Source organism: Alligator sinensis, unplaced genomic scaffold (assembly GCF_000455745.1).
Source record: "Alligator sinensis unplaced genomic scaffold, ASM45574v1 scaffold256_1, whole genome shotgun sequence".
In the NCBI taxonomy this organism is placed as follows: Eukaryota; Metazoa; Chordata; order Crocodylia; family Alligatoridae; genus Alligator; species Alligator sinensis.
Window position 1 is genome coordinate 1355563 of NW_005842139.1, and position 14907 is coordinate 1370469.

Sequence of the window (14907 nt, forward strand, 5' to 3'; positions counted from 1 at the left end):
TCCCAAAAATCAGTGGGAGGTTTGGCAGCAGTTTCTACAGGGTCCCCAACTTACAGCTGAGGCTTGGTCTCATGGAGAAAAGACAGAAGTAGACAAGATGTGTTTCCATCCTTCCTCTGCCAAAACAGGGGACACCTTTTTTTTTTTTTTTTTTTTTTAATTCAATAAATGATGCAGTCTTTGGATAGCAATGCCAAAAATCACTCTGTCCTCATTTGCTCCTGCCTCCAGCAGTGTTTAACATCTGTGTTACCCTTCCCTTTGTTGCACTTGCATTAAGATTATTGTTTAGCCAAGAATTAAAACTTCTGAAGACCCTCCAGCTTTCAACCATCCCAGAGAATGGGTTGGCCTAAATGCAGCTGCTTATCCCAGGCAATTTGCACAGCGACAAAAGCTGTTCATGGCTGGTTTGTTGCTGAAATGGATATAGCCACTGCTCCCACTTCCCACATGACCATCCTTCACAGCACTAGTAGTTAGGGCAAGAAACCAAACTGGTTTTCAGACCGACAAATTTGCGAGTGGGTTTAAGATATGGTTGCATTAGGTAGCTGCGGACTGGCTCAGCGACCCAGGAGATCCCTTCCACTTCTTTTGTTCTACAGTTTGGCCATCGTTTCTCCATGTCCTAGAGTACTGGGTGTTTTCCTCCATGGGTAGAGGAGCTTTGTAAGAACTCTTCCATCCTGGACTTTTGGGGTGACTAGTACAAAGAGATCCTGAGATCTGTTGGGAGTCTACGTCCCCAGCAGTTCTTCTCTTCTGAATCCCCCATCAAGTCTCTTGACAGCCCCTGAGCCTGCTCTTCAAAATTCACGTGCTCAAGCCCTTCTCCCTCCTCCAGGATGATAGGATTTCATCAAGTGAATCTGACCCGACAAAGGACACCGTTTCTGGTGGCCAACATAGACCCTTTCCATCTTCATCTCAAGCAAAATTATAGTTGCAGTACTGTGACAGGGTTCTCCCTTGAGCATGTTCGTAGTTGTTGCACTGAGGTCTTTCCAGGCACAAATCCTTTCCAACAACTTGGCCATTGAAAATTTCAGAGGTAAAAGCCCCATGCTCGCATATTCCAGACCTTCCGGTCAGAGGTTTATTTGCTCACTGTCTCCAAGTTTAAGAGGAATTGGAGCTTCGAGGCTTGTTATGTCTCTGTGTACAAGCAGATGAGAAGGGATTTGGACCTGTTCTTTTAACACTTTCTCTTAAACCTGCACACCTCTCAGCCCCCAGGTCAGTTCACCTCCCATCCCCCCGGTTCAGCCATGCCATGACTCACCTGCTAGCACTCTTTCTGTTGCCCTCTGTGATCCGTGCAACCAGCTTCTCCTTAGTCACACACACAATCCTACTTTCCCTGAGTGGGGTACTATAATATCCCGTCAAAATCATTTAAGATAAGTCCTATCTGCTTTTCTTTTTGGCTCTTCTGTGTCTGGGGATATCCTGGACTTTCAAAATGTCCAGAACCTTGTCCGGATGTGCTGGGGGTGGGGGGGTCTCTTTCCTTCACCACCATTGCTTGTTTCTGTAACTGGAGATGCCAAACTTTTGGGGTTCCTTTTAGCTGATGAGGAGAGTTGAGCAGAGAGACAAAGCACCCCATTCCTTGAGCTTAGCTCTTCAGGCATGGAAATTCATTTTTGCACCCTTTCATTTTTGCGTTTGTTTGAACAGACCTGCTTCCCCACTCTTTAGTGGGACACAGTACTCATTTTCTAAGTGCTCAGGGGTCCCCCATTTGCTCTCTGGGAAGTCCACTTGATGGTGTTATCTCATGGTTTCAGTTTCACAATAGGGGAATGTGTAGATCATGGCAAGAATATGGGTTTTTTAATTACATATATGCCTATACGCTTGCTGACGTGAGTTCAGAAAGTTTGTTAGTAGTTTGTTTTCCGGGCTACTGCAAAGACAGATGGGTGATGAGTTGTATCGTCAAACTGAATGGCAACAGGATTCGCAGCTCTGTTTTACTAAAAGGATCACTACTTCCTGGGGCGTGAAGACTGACGCACCTGTTCCCAAGGTGTATAAATGGTGGCGTTGTCTCCACGTGCAATTTTGAAGCTTCATCAGCTGAATCTGAGGATACCTCCTGTGCTCACAGGTTTTGAAAGCAGCAAAAGGCAACAAGCCTTCCTCCTTGGGTTGCAGTTTGCTACGTCTGAGGGTTATCTTGACCGTTTCTGCTGGCAGGCATGAAACAGGGGCACAAAACAATTGTTCCCTGATATGTCCTTTTTTTTCCTAATTCTTGTCCATCACTATCTTTTCCAATTATCCATCTCTATTTTCTATTCGCTCTATTTCTCTATTTTTTTTCTTGCTTCATCTGGAAGCCTTTCATTCTTTAAAAAAAAAAAAAAGGAAAAAAAAATTCCCTTTTTCTTGCTTCCTGGTAGGTTGGAACCATAATGACAAATTTGCTTGATTATCCCTATTGGTAGCGATTGACTTCAGTGGAACTACTAATGTGCGGATTAGGTTGACCTGAGATGGATAGATGAATGGATGAATAGGGTATCTAGAGGTATCTATAGATATAGATAGATAGAGGTATCTATATCTATACATATCTATATACATATCTATAAATATCTATAGATAGATTATCTATCTATCTATCTATCTATCTATCTATCTATCTAATATGTGTGTGTGTGTGTGGATGCATAGGATTTGTAAGGTGTCACCTGTTTAATATTGTTAAAGGGAACATCTTTGCAAAGCCACGTGGCTGTATCCTGAGTCTTGCATCTTTTCTGTTTTGGCCAGCCATTGAGTGTAGCTTTTAACCAGACCATCCAGGCATGATGGGTGTATACAGAAGTCCTCCATGCATATTGTACAGTGCTCTTAAACATGGCAAAAACGCAGTTTTTAGTGAGGTGGCAGCCCAGTTCCAAGCATCTGGTCCCCAGCCATGCAGGATCTCAGGGTGTGTGTGTGCATCTCACCTGCAATGTGTCCCCCCGTCGCTGAGAGCGGGCACCATATCTGCCCCATGGTTGGGCATCGGCCCGTCTGGCCTGATCACTGCTGTCTCAGTTAGCTGGTGGGAACAGGGTGGGTTGCTGTCTTTTGCAGACTTGGCTAGTACTCCTCAGCTACTCCGGTGGTGCTGGAGAGCACTAACAAAGCCCATTTGGGATGCTGGCATTATTGCCAGAAACTTGGCCTGCGTACAGAAATTATTTAAAGTGCTGTAGGCTACTAAAGTGCTATAAAATATAGTGCTTCAAATGTAATACTTAATTTAAAGTGCTGTCCCCATTTTTAAAGTGCTGTAAAGCTGTGCACTTCTGTTATGTCACAGCAATAAAGCGCTTTAAATGGTGAAAAAAGCAACTTCTGTACATACCCAGTATTGTTAATAGTCACATTTGTGACATTAGAAGGAAAAGGAATTGCTCTGCTATCTCGCATATGAAAGGGAATAAGTTTGTCATTCTGAGTCTTGAAGCAATGGGGTTTTTTTTGTGGGGACGGGTTGTTCATTTGATGCGGAGGGGTTTTTTTTGTTCCTTGCTTTGTTTTTTTGCCCAAATTCTCCTCTCCTTTGCTGAGGTTTTAAATACACTTGCTGAAAGTATCATGTTGAAACTTGTATTTTAGACAAAGAGGGAATGACTGTGAATTGGTTGGCTTGGACTTCGCAGGATTATTAATACATTTCAGTGAAAGAACTGGCTAGTATGTGTGCACAATGAGGCGGCAACATTTCTCTGGTGTAGTGCATTACCCTTTTCTTCCAAAAGACAGTATATAAAAGAATATTATAAATAGTAGAATATTAACCGTTAGAAAAAGCCCAGGTGTTCTAGATGTAGAAACTAGCCTCTTGGTTCAGATTTCATGCAGGTTGTAGAAGGACTTCTGTTTTAAAGCTTTGACAAGACAGAATTTGTCCCATAGACTCACTGTAGTCTACACATTTGTGGATAATGAGATTTTATAAGTAAAGTTATTTTGGAATAGGTGTGAGAGAGAGTCTCCTCGCCCTTTAGTGTCTTTCCAGATGCCATGTAAAGCAAGCTACATAGATGAAACTACTACAGATGAACCTTCCTGGATTTCAGCGTGCAGTTTTTATGGATGTCTCAGTTGATCAGATTAAAATGCTGCAGATACAGGTTGTGTGGTTAATATTAGATTTTGTATTCCGGTCTGTAATAAGTGATTTTCCTCTGTGTATTGGAAAAACTGGTTAATAGAGCTCATAAGAGAGTTTAATTAGTAGGCTGTTTGCGAGGCAGAGTAGGTATTCTGAGTCATTGTTCAAAATTACTGTGAAATTTCTCGGTATTGGATTGTTTTTTCCGCTTCTTGTTGTTCACAGGATGTTTGGGTGCAGAGTGCATCGCCTAAATGTTGCTAAATACAATCATGTAATGACAAAAGTACCAGTTTTTTAATTAGCAGTCAACCCAGTTTCGAACAGTGCTCTTGCAATACGTTGCTATACCCTGCATATTGTTGCTCTACCCTCTTCTCTGGCTCCATCCTCTCTTATTTCAGACCTAGCATATTGCTGCCCCAGACTCGACCTAAAATACCTCTTGGTTTGAGGCCTCGCTAAGGTTTCACCTTTCTGTTGTGGCTGCCATTCTTCTGCCACTTCTTAACCGTTTCCCGTGTGGGACGGGGTATACTCGTGGTCTTCTAGCAACAAGAAACATAAAATCCCTCCTTTAAACCAGACTGCATGTGTTTTGTCAAAGCAGCGTTTCCTCTGAACTCTGCTGATACCATTTCCGGATCTGCCTTCAGGGGGGTTTCCAATGACAGAGCATGTATCACTCCCTGGGCTTTGTTTGTTCTTCTGCTCTTCTCTTTTCTCTTGTATAGAGCATTTAATTACGTGGTGTCATTGGGGTTTTGTAAACTTTGGACAACTGTCCACACGCACTATAGCAGGGGCGGGCAATTATTTTGGGCAGAGGGCCGCTTACTGAGTTTCGGCAGGCCATCGAGGGCTGCGTGACAGGCAGCTGGGGGCAGATTTATATTAATTTTCCAAATTTTTTAGGGGCTCCGCGGGCCGGATAAAATGGCCTGGTGGGCCACATTTTGCCCACCCCTGCACTATAGTGACTTAGGAGCCAAAGTATAATTTGCAAATGGGATTTGGACTTTTAAATGGCGATGTCACTTTTTGTTATGAAAATGGTGCTTTTTTGACAATTCTTATCCCATGTACAATATGGTATAGGCATCTGTAAAGTTATACACTGAATTAATTAGTCATTCACACAAGACAGCCATTGAAAATTTAGCATCTAGCTTACCTTTTTATGCTGCCTCCAGTTTTAGCTCTGTTTTAATTGGTGCGGTAATCAATCCATCACTGAGGCTTTAGTCACCCCTCAACCTAACCAAAGTCAAGTAGTTTGAAAAATCCCGTTCTGGGGTCATCTTTGGGACCTTGGCTGAAGAGGAGCTGTCTCCCGTGATGAAGGTTGGACCACTTGCTACCTGAGACTGTCACAGCTTAACAGTTCTTGCTGTGAGACAGTTTTTCTCTTGAAATTCAGACTATATTATTTTTTCCCTTCCTTAATTTCACTTCTTTTCTCATGGTTACACCTACAGATGTCACACTAAATAATTCCTCTCTCCTTGGTGTTTATACATTTCAAATATTTGTAGGCTTCTCTCCCTCCTTTTAGTCATCACTTAGCCAAGCTACAGCACATTTTAATATTTAAATGTTGAGCTCGTTTAATCTTGCCTTATAAATCATTCTCTAGCCCCCAGATCAGATCTGTTCTTTGAAATTTGTCTTCAGTTTGTCACTATCTTTCTGATGTCCAGAATTTAATGCCTTATTATTCTAGATGCAGCTGATCCCGAGCTGCTGAGAAATGCTATTACCTCTCCATTATATGCCATTCTGCTTTTGAAGGAGATGGGAAGCCGGGGTAACAGCACACTGCAAACTTCTGACAGAGGTTGTCGTCTTTTCCCCTCCATATTCCTGATCTTTTCTTTCATCAATATGTATGTATGTGTTTGGAAGCATTTGCCCCACGTGTATTCATTGTCCTCAGTGTGGTGATTATTGTTTTATTTTTATCCATATTTTAAATCGCTGTGTTGTTTTGTCTTTTCTTTTATATTAGATTCACTACTGGTCTTAATTCATGGGGATCTCTTCCTCCATTCATGTCTGTCTCTAGATCAGTGGATTTTTGTGGTCGGCTAGAACATAATTCTGTTCAGACTTGAAAAAATGAGTCTTAATCTGTACAGGCAGTCCTCAACTTACAAAGTTTCGAGTTACAACATTTCACACTTACAACATTTATAAATTGACACCCGGTTTCAACTTTCTGACGTCCGTTTTGATTTTACAATGCTTGATCTGATGCGATGCCACGCCAGCGAGAAAGTTCACTGCATCGCCCGTCTCCCTGGAGAACATCTGTTCAAACTTCCTTGGATGCTTGCTTTAAGAAAGCAGATGAGACTCCAGAAAAACCGGCAGCCGAGACTCCTGAGAAGACTCCAGCCAAGAGCCCTCCAAAATGTCCAGCCAACAGCCCTTCAAAAGGTCCAGCAAAGTCACCTCAAAGAAGTCCTTCCAAATCAATATGATTGTTATTTACAATATAAATACATTAATGCTGCTATATTAGTCATGTATCATTGATTGAGTACAAAATTCTGGGTTATTTTTGGTGAAAATAGGCTATCGGGCTTTGGTTCAGGAACCAATCCCCCATTTGTAGCATTGTTTCCTGTGGGAAAATCGGTTCTGAGTTGCAGCGTTTTGACTCAAGATGTGGTTTTCAGGAACCAATTGTCATAAGTCCGAGGACTGCCTGTACCATTCCAGTGGACTCCATGCTTCTTGAAGGAAAGCAGGGAAGAAAAGAAGATAAAGGAGAGCAAAATAAACACGAAGTAGGGGAAAAAGTAGGTGCTCTCAAGAATTGGATTTGAGATTCTCTAATATACATCATCCCTTTGCAGCCTGCTATATAAGTACAACCTATGAGGAGTTTTCTTTTCATCTGCCATTGTGTAAGACAGTGGTTCTCAAGCTTTTTAGCCCTCCATAACTTTTCTGAATTTTGCAGAACTCTGATTGAGAATCGCTGAGCTACACTCTAAAGTCGGAAAAGACATGGGAGGGTGCCTTAAAGCTGAAGAAGTTAAGAACCATTGCTCTAGTCTAGCTGGTGCCAGGTAAGGGCAGTGGGAACAGGACATAACCCTGCTGTGCCCTTCCTTTTCACTGTCTGCCCCCTCCCTGCCCTTGGACTGTACCCAAGGGGGCAAGGGCAGTCCCCTCCACTGAGGCTACTCCTGCAGGGTCTCGCATGCCAGCGATCACCCCTGCATCCCGTCTGTCTGGTCCACTCCACTCTTTGCATGGATGAGTTAGGCAAATCACAGCTCTGACCCGGCATCCGCCTGCCCACAGCATTGTGCTGTTAGGAGCACGGGAGCAGCGGGCACAGGAGGAACTGGGGGCAAAATAGGGCAGCCCCAACAGCTATAGCTGAGCCAGGCACTGGGCACCAGACTCGGGAAGGAGAGCATTTGCCTTCGCACATAAGGGCCAGGTGGCATTGCACCCAAGGGTGTCATGGGACCCCAGCTGAGAATCCCTGGTCAGGGATCATTGGACACTATGTGGATGTGCGATGGAAAATGGACAGGAAACAACTTTAAAGGGGACTGAAGGAACAATAAAGTTTAACCACATCCTTTGTTTTCATATTTAATCCCCCCACCCTGAACAGTTCAGTTAAATATTGGCACAATAATTCTTATTTGCAGACTGGTAGGCATTGTAATAAGAAAAAAAATCTTCATAATCAGCTAATTCATCTGACCCCAGCGCTCTTTCCTGCCTGTGCAGGGGGTCAGACTCGATGACCCGCTGAGGTCCCTTCCGACCCAAACATCTATGAATCTATAACTCTGCCTTATCATTTAGATACAGCAATCCTGGTGCTTCGTTTTCACTAGTGTGCCATGCAGAGGAACAACTTTAGGCCCGCTTGGAAGCCTCTTTTAAAAAGGAGCTTTGATCTAAATTAGAATCCAGGCTAATGACTGCAGATTCGAGCTAGATGGAAAATAAAAAGGGCTTTTCTTTTTGCGGTGAAAAGCCCCAATTTTTTCCATGAAAAATGAAAAAGTAAAAATAGTTTGGCTGGAAACAGGAATGGCTTGCTTGGGACATGCTGTCTCAGTGCCCACGGGAGTCACAGTGCTTTGTGCTCCCACTGGCTTTCTGGCTATATTGCCTGGCTAGCCAGCATCACTGTCTCCTTGCTGGATGATGTGTCACCAAAGAGGAAACCAGGGCCAGCGAGCAGAATGGGGCACAGTGGTGGCATATCCACACTGAAACATTTCAGTGAAAGTCTGCTGGCCCTGCAGGCTTTGGTTTTTCAATTAAAAATTTAAATTTTCCACTGGAAAGCAGATGCTCATTTCATAAAAATTTCATTTATTTGAAAACCCAGATTAAGTAAAAATAAATGTTGATGAAAAACTTTCTGACTGGCTCCACTTCAAATGGATCAAAATAGCAACACGGAAAAGCAAGGGAAGCAAAGTCCTCATTTTGGAAAGTAAGTTGCTTGCAAGCTCTCACCAGCCGAGCTCCGTTGTGAAATGGGGGATGGTCCAATTCTTGGGTTGACCCTTATGGAGACAGGTTTAGGTCTCTGTCCAGCTAGTGACTGGCACTGTGTGGTGCTGGGCAAGTCGTTGTATCCGTGTGCCTCAGTTTCCCATCTGTGAAATGTTGCCTTTTTTCAGAGAGTTTTGGGAAAAGAAAACGCATTAAAAATATTGGAGTGCTTGCATAGTACGGTAACGGGGCAGTGTAAATACCATAGAAGGATAGGCTTGATCCTGAGTATGTTCACTTCTCATGGTTGTCGTTCTCGTAATTGAAAGCTGTGTCCAGAATATTTCTAGTCTCGTTAATGCGGTAATCGCAGTTACCTTGGCTCTGAAAGTGCCATTCAGCATACATCTAAGAGTAAAGTTTACTTCAGACAATATGTAGAACAGAAAACCCAGATGCTGGTCATTAGAAAATCTAGCATGCTACCTGTGGAAGTAGGAGTATTTGGAGTTGGTGTAGTCGCAGGTTTTCTAAAGGATGGTGTTTTGAAGTGGTTGCATATCTCTCAGAGCTGCATTTCACCCAGGGAATGAGCCAGTGCATTATAGTTATACTTACTGGTTGAGATTTCCAAAGGCTGAGAGACCTTGTGAAAGTTGTGCCCATTTTGCATGCTGCCTTGCTTGGTAACTTGGGTTTCTTTTGAGTGAAAAGCCTGATTTTTCAGAGATGGAGAAATGCCTTCAATTAACATCTGAATTCAGTCGGCGCTGCTACTGTGTCAGTGTGTCTGCAGATAAAGCAAATAAACTCTTACCTAACTAAAGCAGCTTGACACAAATGGGAAGGAAGACAAAGGTAACATTATTCTCATCTTCTCTGGCATAGCTTGCTAAAGCCGCATGTTTGCTAACTAGTGCAGATATGAACGGATGCTTATATTTTTAGCTCCTTTTCCATGACTGCCATATTCAGGCCCTTGTTGTTCACTGCCAGCTGGAGACTCAACGTCTCTTGTTTCATAGATTCCAGAGACATTAGGGGCTGGAAGGGACCTTGTGAAGTCATCGGGTCCAGCCCCCCACCATAGGCAGGAAGTCTGCTGGGGTAAAATGATCCGGGCAAGATAAGCATCCGAAGATAGGATTGTTTTTGAGCCTTTGGGCAAATTTTTTCCCTCCCAAGTTTTCACGGAGAGAATAGTTTAATATTATACATAGCATTTTGTTGGAAACATTGGGTATTTGGGGTGGGCTTTGCTAGAGGACAGCGTTGGATTTATGAGCGTCCTTAGCTCCCGAGGGAGTTGGTTCTGTTGTCTCTGCCACCCAAAAACCTTGTTCCTCTTGTACATACAAGCTTTATCAGATTTTCTCTGGCATTACTAGACTGTAGGTACTGCTAGAAATTCACCTTCGGTGAGATTTCCTATGGGAACATGTAACCTTTGCCATTCTGAGTGCAGGTCTTCAGTGCCTTTAGGGGAAGAATTTTCTAAGGGAACTCATCCTTTCTGAGCAAGGTTTTATGTCAGCATGTGCATTTTACTGAAGCTTCAACCAGATCCAGTCTGAATCATGATATCTGAGTTTTTCCTCCTTATATGTTGCAATAGGTATATATGTATAATATATATATATTTGATCACCGACTATTAAAATAGCTTTATATGGAAGGCAGTAAGTATCTTTGTTTGACTCCAGAAGCTGGCATCCCTGTCCTATAAGACCTTCCATTTCTAGTTTTATAAGACATTCATTACTAGCATCTGTTTTTTAACTAGGAACAAGTAGTTCTCTATAACTGTAGGCTGGCTGTAGCTTAAAAGTGAAGGTTCAGCATTTCTTGGATGCTGGAAAGGTGCTTGCCTCTTATTTAATTAAGACGTGCAGTTGTTCCTGTCATTCAGAGACGCACTGCATCTTGTGGGAAGAATCTCAGTATTAAAGGGGCCTAAGATGCATTGACTGTCTAGCATTTTATATCTATAAATTCAAAGCATTTGTTGTACCCCGTGACAATTAGGCCCAGCCTGCTTCCCGTTGTGATTGGAGATACCCAGCCACTTAAAAATGACTCTTACACTGGAGCATGGTTATTGCATCAGTAGCATTGGACTTATTTTCCGTGACCTGTGTTCTTTCCAAAGATGTCTTTAAACACCTGCCAATCAGAAATACTTCTGTTTCTGTCAAGGACCCAACTTTTCCCTGTCTGTCTCTCTCTCTTCCTCGCCCCCCCTCCCCCCCACCCCCACCCCCCGGTTTGATAATGAGCCTGCCAATTTCATTTTTAATTTTTTGCCAAATTTCAGCCAAAGTGACAGCTGGACTGCAGTATAAAAAGGGTCACCCTCTTAGACAAGGTTTCAGTAAGCAGCATCTGTCCTAAAAAGTTCAGGAATTCTGAAACATCTCGCATTTGTTTTAAATAACCGGTAGGGTTGAGAGCCATTACATGAGAAACCTACAGCAAAAGATACATGACTTTCACACTGATTATGTTGGGTCACAACAGCACGTCTTACCTTTAGGTGTTCGGTTTTGGCAGAGGTTCAGCCAGGCAGCTCTGTGCCCGGGGCAGTGCTGGCTACTGCCATGCCAGTTGCCCCCCAAGGGTGGCACACGGGGCCGCTGCCCTGATCACTCCCCTCTGTTATGCTACTTGGATTTAGGGAGATGCTGTGTGTAGCTTATATTTTCTCACTGTTTTTCTTTGCAATTAGTAAGTATGGCATCAGGGGTTTCTGCTCTTTTAAAGGGATGAAAATGTAAACAAGGTAGATGACTTGTCATGTTGTGATAAGACACCAAAATAAGGAGCAGCTCTACGCAAGTCAAGTGTTGGAAAAGGAAGTGGCTTTACCTACGTGGGATTTTTTCTTTCTGTGCAAAGATTATTCTTAATTAAAATTTGGGAACTCTTTTTGTATAGATACCAACAGGGAGAATCCTCAGATGATAATTAGGCTTGGCGGGATCCGCTTTTTATTGTAAATGTTAATAAACGTTGATTTTTACCTCTCGCTCACAGGCCGATGAAAAATATTACTGTCGTTAATAAGTGAAATTTATAGAAAGGGGATGTAAAAAAAGAAATAGATGGCTGATGGTGTGTTTGACAGAGGGAGCAGTCCTACAGAATCGTGCTGACTGTAGTTTGGACCGCAACTCCCAGAAACCCCAGGGGATTGGAAACAAAGGAAGAGGGAGCTACGGGCAAGCAGAGACGGGGCTGATGGCAGCTCTGTTGCTCACCTGGCGGAAATCCTACAGTAGTTATGCTTGTTGCAGCGGGTGGTCAAACTGCACTATAATAATAGTATACTGTCATTAATGAATTGTCTCCCCTCCACACCCCTATGTCTGCCCCTCCCCACAAACTTTGTGCAGTTTAAAATTTAAATAGACAAAAAATTAAATAAACGCTTAAAAATAAACATCAATATTATCCATCGAAATGATTAAAAAATAAAAATTGAATTCTGCCAAGCCTAATTATGAGTGAATGGGCTAACAGCGTTTCCTCCCCTTTTGGTGGGTAAAGCCACTCATGGAGGCTCTGTGAGCAATGAGCCATCACTCATCAAATTGTATTTGCTTTTTGTAAAACCACCTATCCGGTCAAACAGGCTGACCGCGAGACTTCCATCAGCTAATATCAAACTGATGACTCGTGTTTCTGAAGCTGTTGACCATGAGTCTAAACACTGCTACCTGTGTTTGTGTGTGCAAATGTTGGGGGGTTTTGCCCCTAAAGCAGAAGAAAGTGGAAGATCAAATGGCCACCTCTTTTAAATAGTTTTTCAGAGGGATATTCATTTTTTCCAGGTGAACTTGCAAGATTTTTTTTCTGGCACTGTGTGTATTTCTTCCTTGATTTCTAGTGAATTTGGAATTAAAATGTTTAATTCTTTCCATAAATTTCTTCTCAAGTGCCTGGCATGAAGCTATTGGCTATTGAAGCTTAAAGAGATTCCACTCATAGGACTATCATTAGGAGGCCTTCGTTGTTCTCTGCTAAGTGGTTGCCTACATTAAAATCTACCGAGGAGGTCTTAATTTCCCTTGGACTGACTCTATTTCTCCCCATGGTTTTCCTCCCTTTTTTAAGTAGCTGAAGTTGGTTTCCTTTTTTTGGATACTGTTTGCCAGATAAAAAATATGAAGAACCTTGACAGCTCCTCCGTTTGTGTTTGAACACGTCTGCCTCTATAGTAGGAGGCATAACTTGTTCTGGAACCCCTACTGCAGACTTTCATCTGAATTAAGGTCACCTTTGCCTTCCCCTGCTTCAAGAATGTGTTAAATCCTCCGGAAATGACTGAGGCATCTAAGGGAGAGGCCTTGAAGCATAGTTATATAAAAAAAAAAAAGCCTCAAATATGATCTGGACTCTTATATTTCCAGGTTTTTTTGAATGGGGATGATGAGAATCCTTTCCTGTGTCCCACCACCTAGTAATACAAAATATAAAAGGCAATAAAACATTTTTGAGCTCCTTTTTAAGCAGGTTGACAAGGCCATTTGAATTTATTTGAACTTTATTTATTTATTATTGAGTAGTCAATAGATTGTGCAGCAGAAAACTTGCTCTTGCTGATTTGTAAGTGAAAATTATTAAGCAAGTATGATGCAGAGAGAGAAATTCTTCCCATCTTTCCCTAAGCTTGTCTACCGTTCTTGGATGAGTTTCCACTAGGAGACTTGAGATCTGATCAGCAGCTGCTGAGGACCACACCAGTGGCACGTGCCATATTTGAGAAGCTTCCAAAACGGAAATAGTCATTGAGGATCTTTGGAGTCTCAGATTGGATCTGTTACCATCATCTTAAGACTGGATTATTGTGGTTACACTATCATGTCCAGGAGTGCTTATCATGAACCAGGCCCTTGCTGTATTTGGCCTACCAGATAAACACTGAACAAAAAGCCACCATCTGCTCCAAGAGCTTGCAATTTTCTGTTCGACAGGATCCAATGGGTGGATATAGATAGACAGATGGGGAGCTCAAAGAACCAGTGCGGCATTAAGCAGCATGACCAGGAGTGGTATCAGTATGCAAACATCCTAACTTCTCCAGTCTTTTGTAGGTGTCATGGCAGAGGGGAGTTTATACTGAGGTCGCTTTGCAGATATGTTGAGTGCTTCTCCCAACTATGGAAGAAAGGACAAAATTATTTGTTTGAAAGTTTAACAAGTGCGTGATGGAGGTTTAGCCTCATTTTTACTGGTAGAGAAGCAGTTTGAACTTCAGTTTGGCTACAGATTCTGCCACAAAGATGAATTTACCACAGGTGGAAGGAGCATGGTTTTGAGCTAGGAAACCTGGGGAGCTGACGATGTGCAGCATTTTGCCTGTAGGTCTCTCTCGAACTCAGTCCAGGTCACACGTGACTGAATGTTGTTACCCTCTGATTGCTATTTGGTAACTGATTTGTAGGGACCTACCGAATTCACGGTGGAAGTAGTGTGTGCTGCGGCACCTTTAATCATGCATGTTCCCCTGCATGCATCTTGCCCCTTGCACCAACCCTTTGCTGCTGATTAGCAGAGGATCCCGCCGCTCCCTCCTGATCAGCGGGGAATATAAAACCATGGTTTTAAACATGGCGCCATTTCTGCCTTCCTGCCAGACAGGGCCATCTGGGGCCTCTCAGCCAGTCAGTGGTGGGAGGCAAAATCAGCACCATATTTAAAACCACAGTTTTCGCCTCCTTACTGATCAGGAGTAAGCTGCAAGCAAAGCCCCTCCACCAATCAGCGGGGGCACCTGCAAGATTAAAGGAGCCACGGAGCACCCCATGTCCGCCATGAATTTGATAGGTCCCTAATGGTATCAAATTAGTTGTCTTAGTCCAGTTGCTGAAAGAGAAATGCCTGCACTGCAAAAATAGCACCAATCTGACTGATGCGGTTTGGCATTCGTGTTATCAGTCTCAGGAGAGCGGCCAAACATTTTAATTAGCTTTTCACATATAGAAGCGGGCGAAGTGTGATGAAGTGACAGTGAAGACAAACTTGTATTGCCACTACCAGGCTAGCCCTGTTTTTGTAAATAGCTAAAGGGTCCAATCTCCAATGAAAACAACACTTTTCTCTGGTGCACAATTCATTTTATGGAAAAAAAACCAAAACAGCTTAGCCTAGATTTTAGGCCTTGTCTTAAGGCTGCTCGTAGATTGTCCGAAGAAAATACAGGGTTTTTTTTTCAGTAGGGCATGCAGAAATATGAAAGGGTCAGATGCTTTTTCCCTTTTCTTTTGGGGGAATGATGGCACTGGAAAACATTAGGAGAACAAGCA

At 42.9% G+C, this 14907-nt stretch overlaps 1 protein-coding gene across 4 annotated transcripts in view; it reads left to right on the top strand.

Moving 5' to 3' along the window:
• Window positions 1-14907, top strand: part of LOC102369995 (ELAV-like protein 4) — a 108970-nt gene that overhangs the window by 66500 nt on the left and 27563 nt on the right. The window lies entirely within an intron of this gene.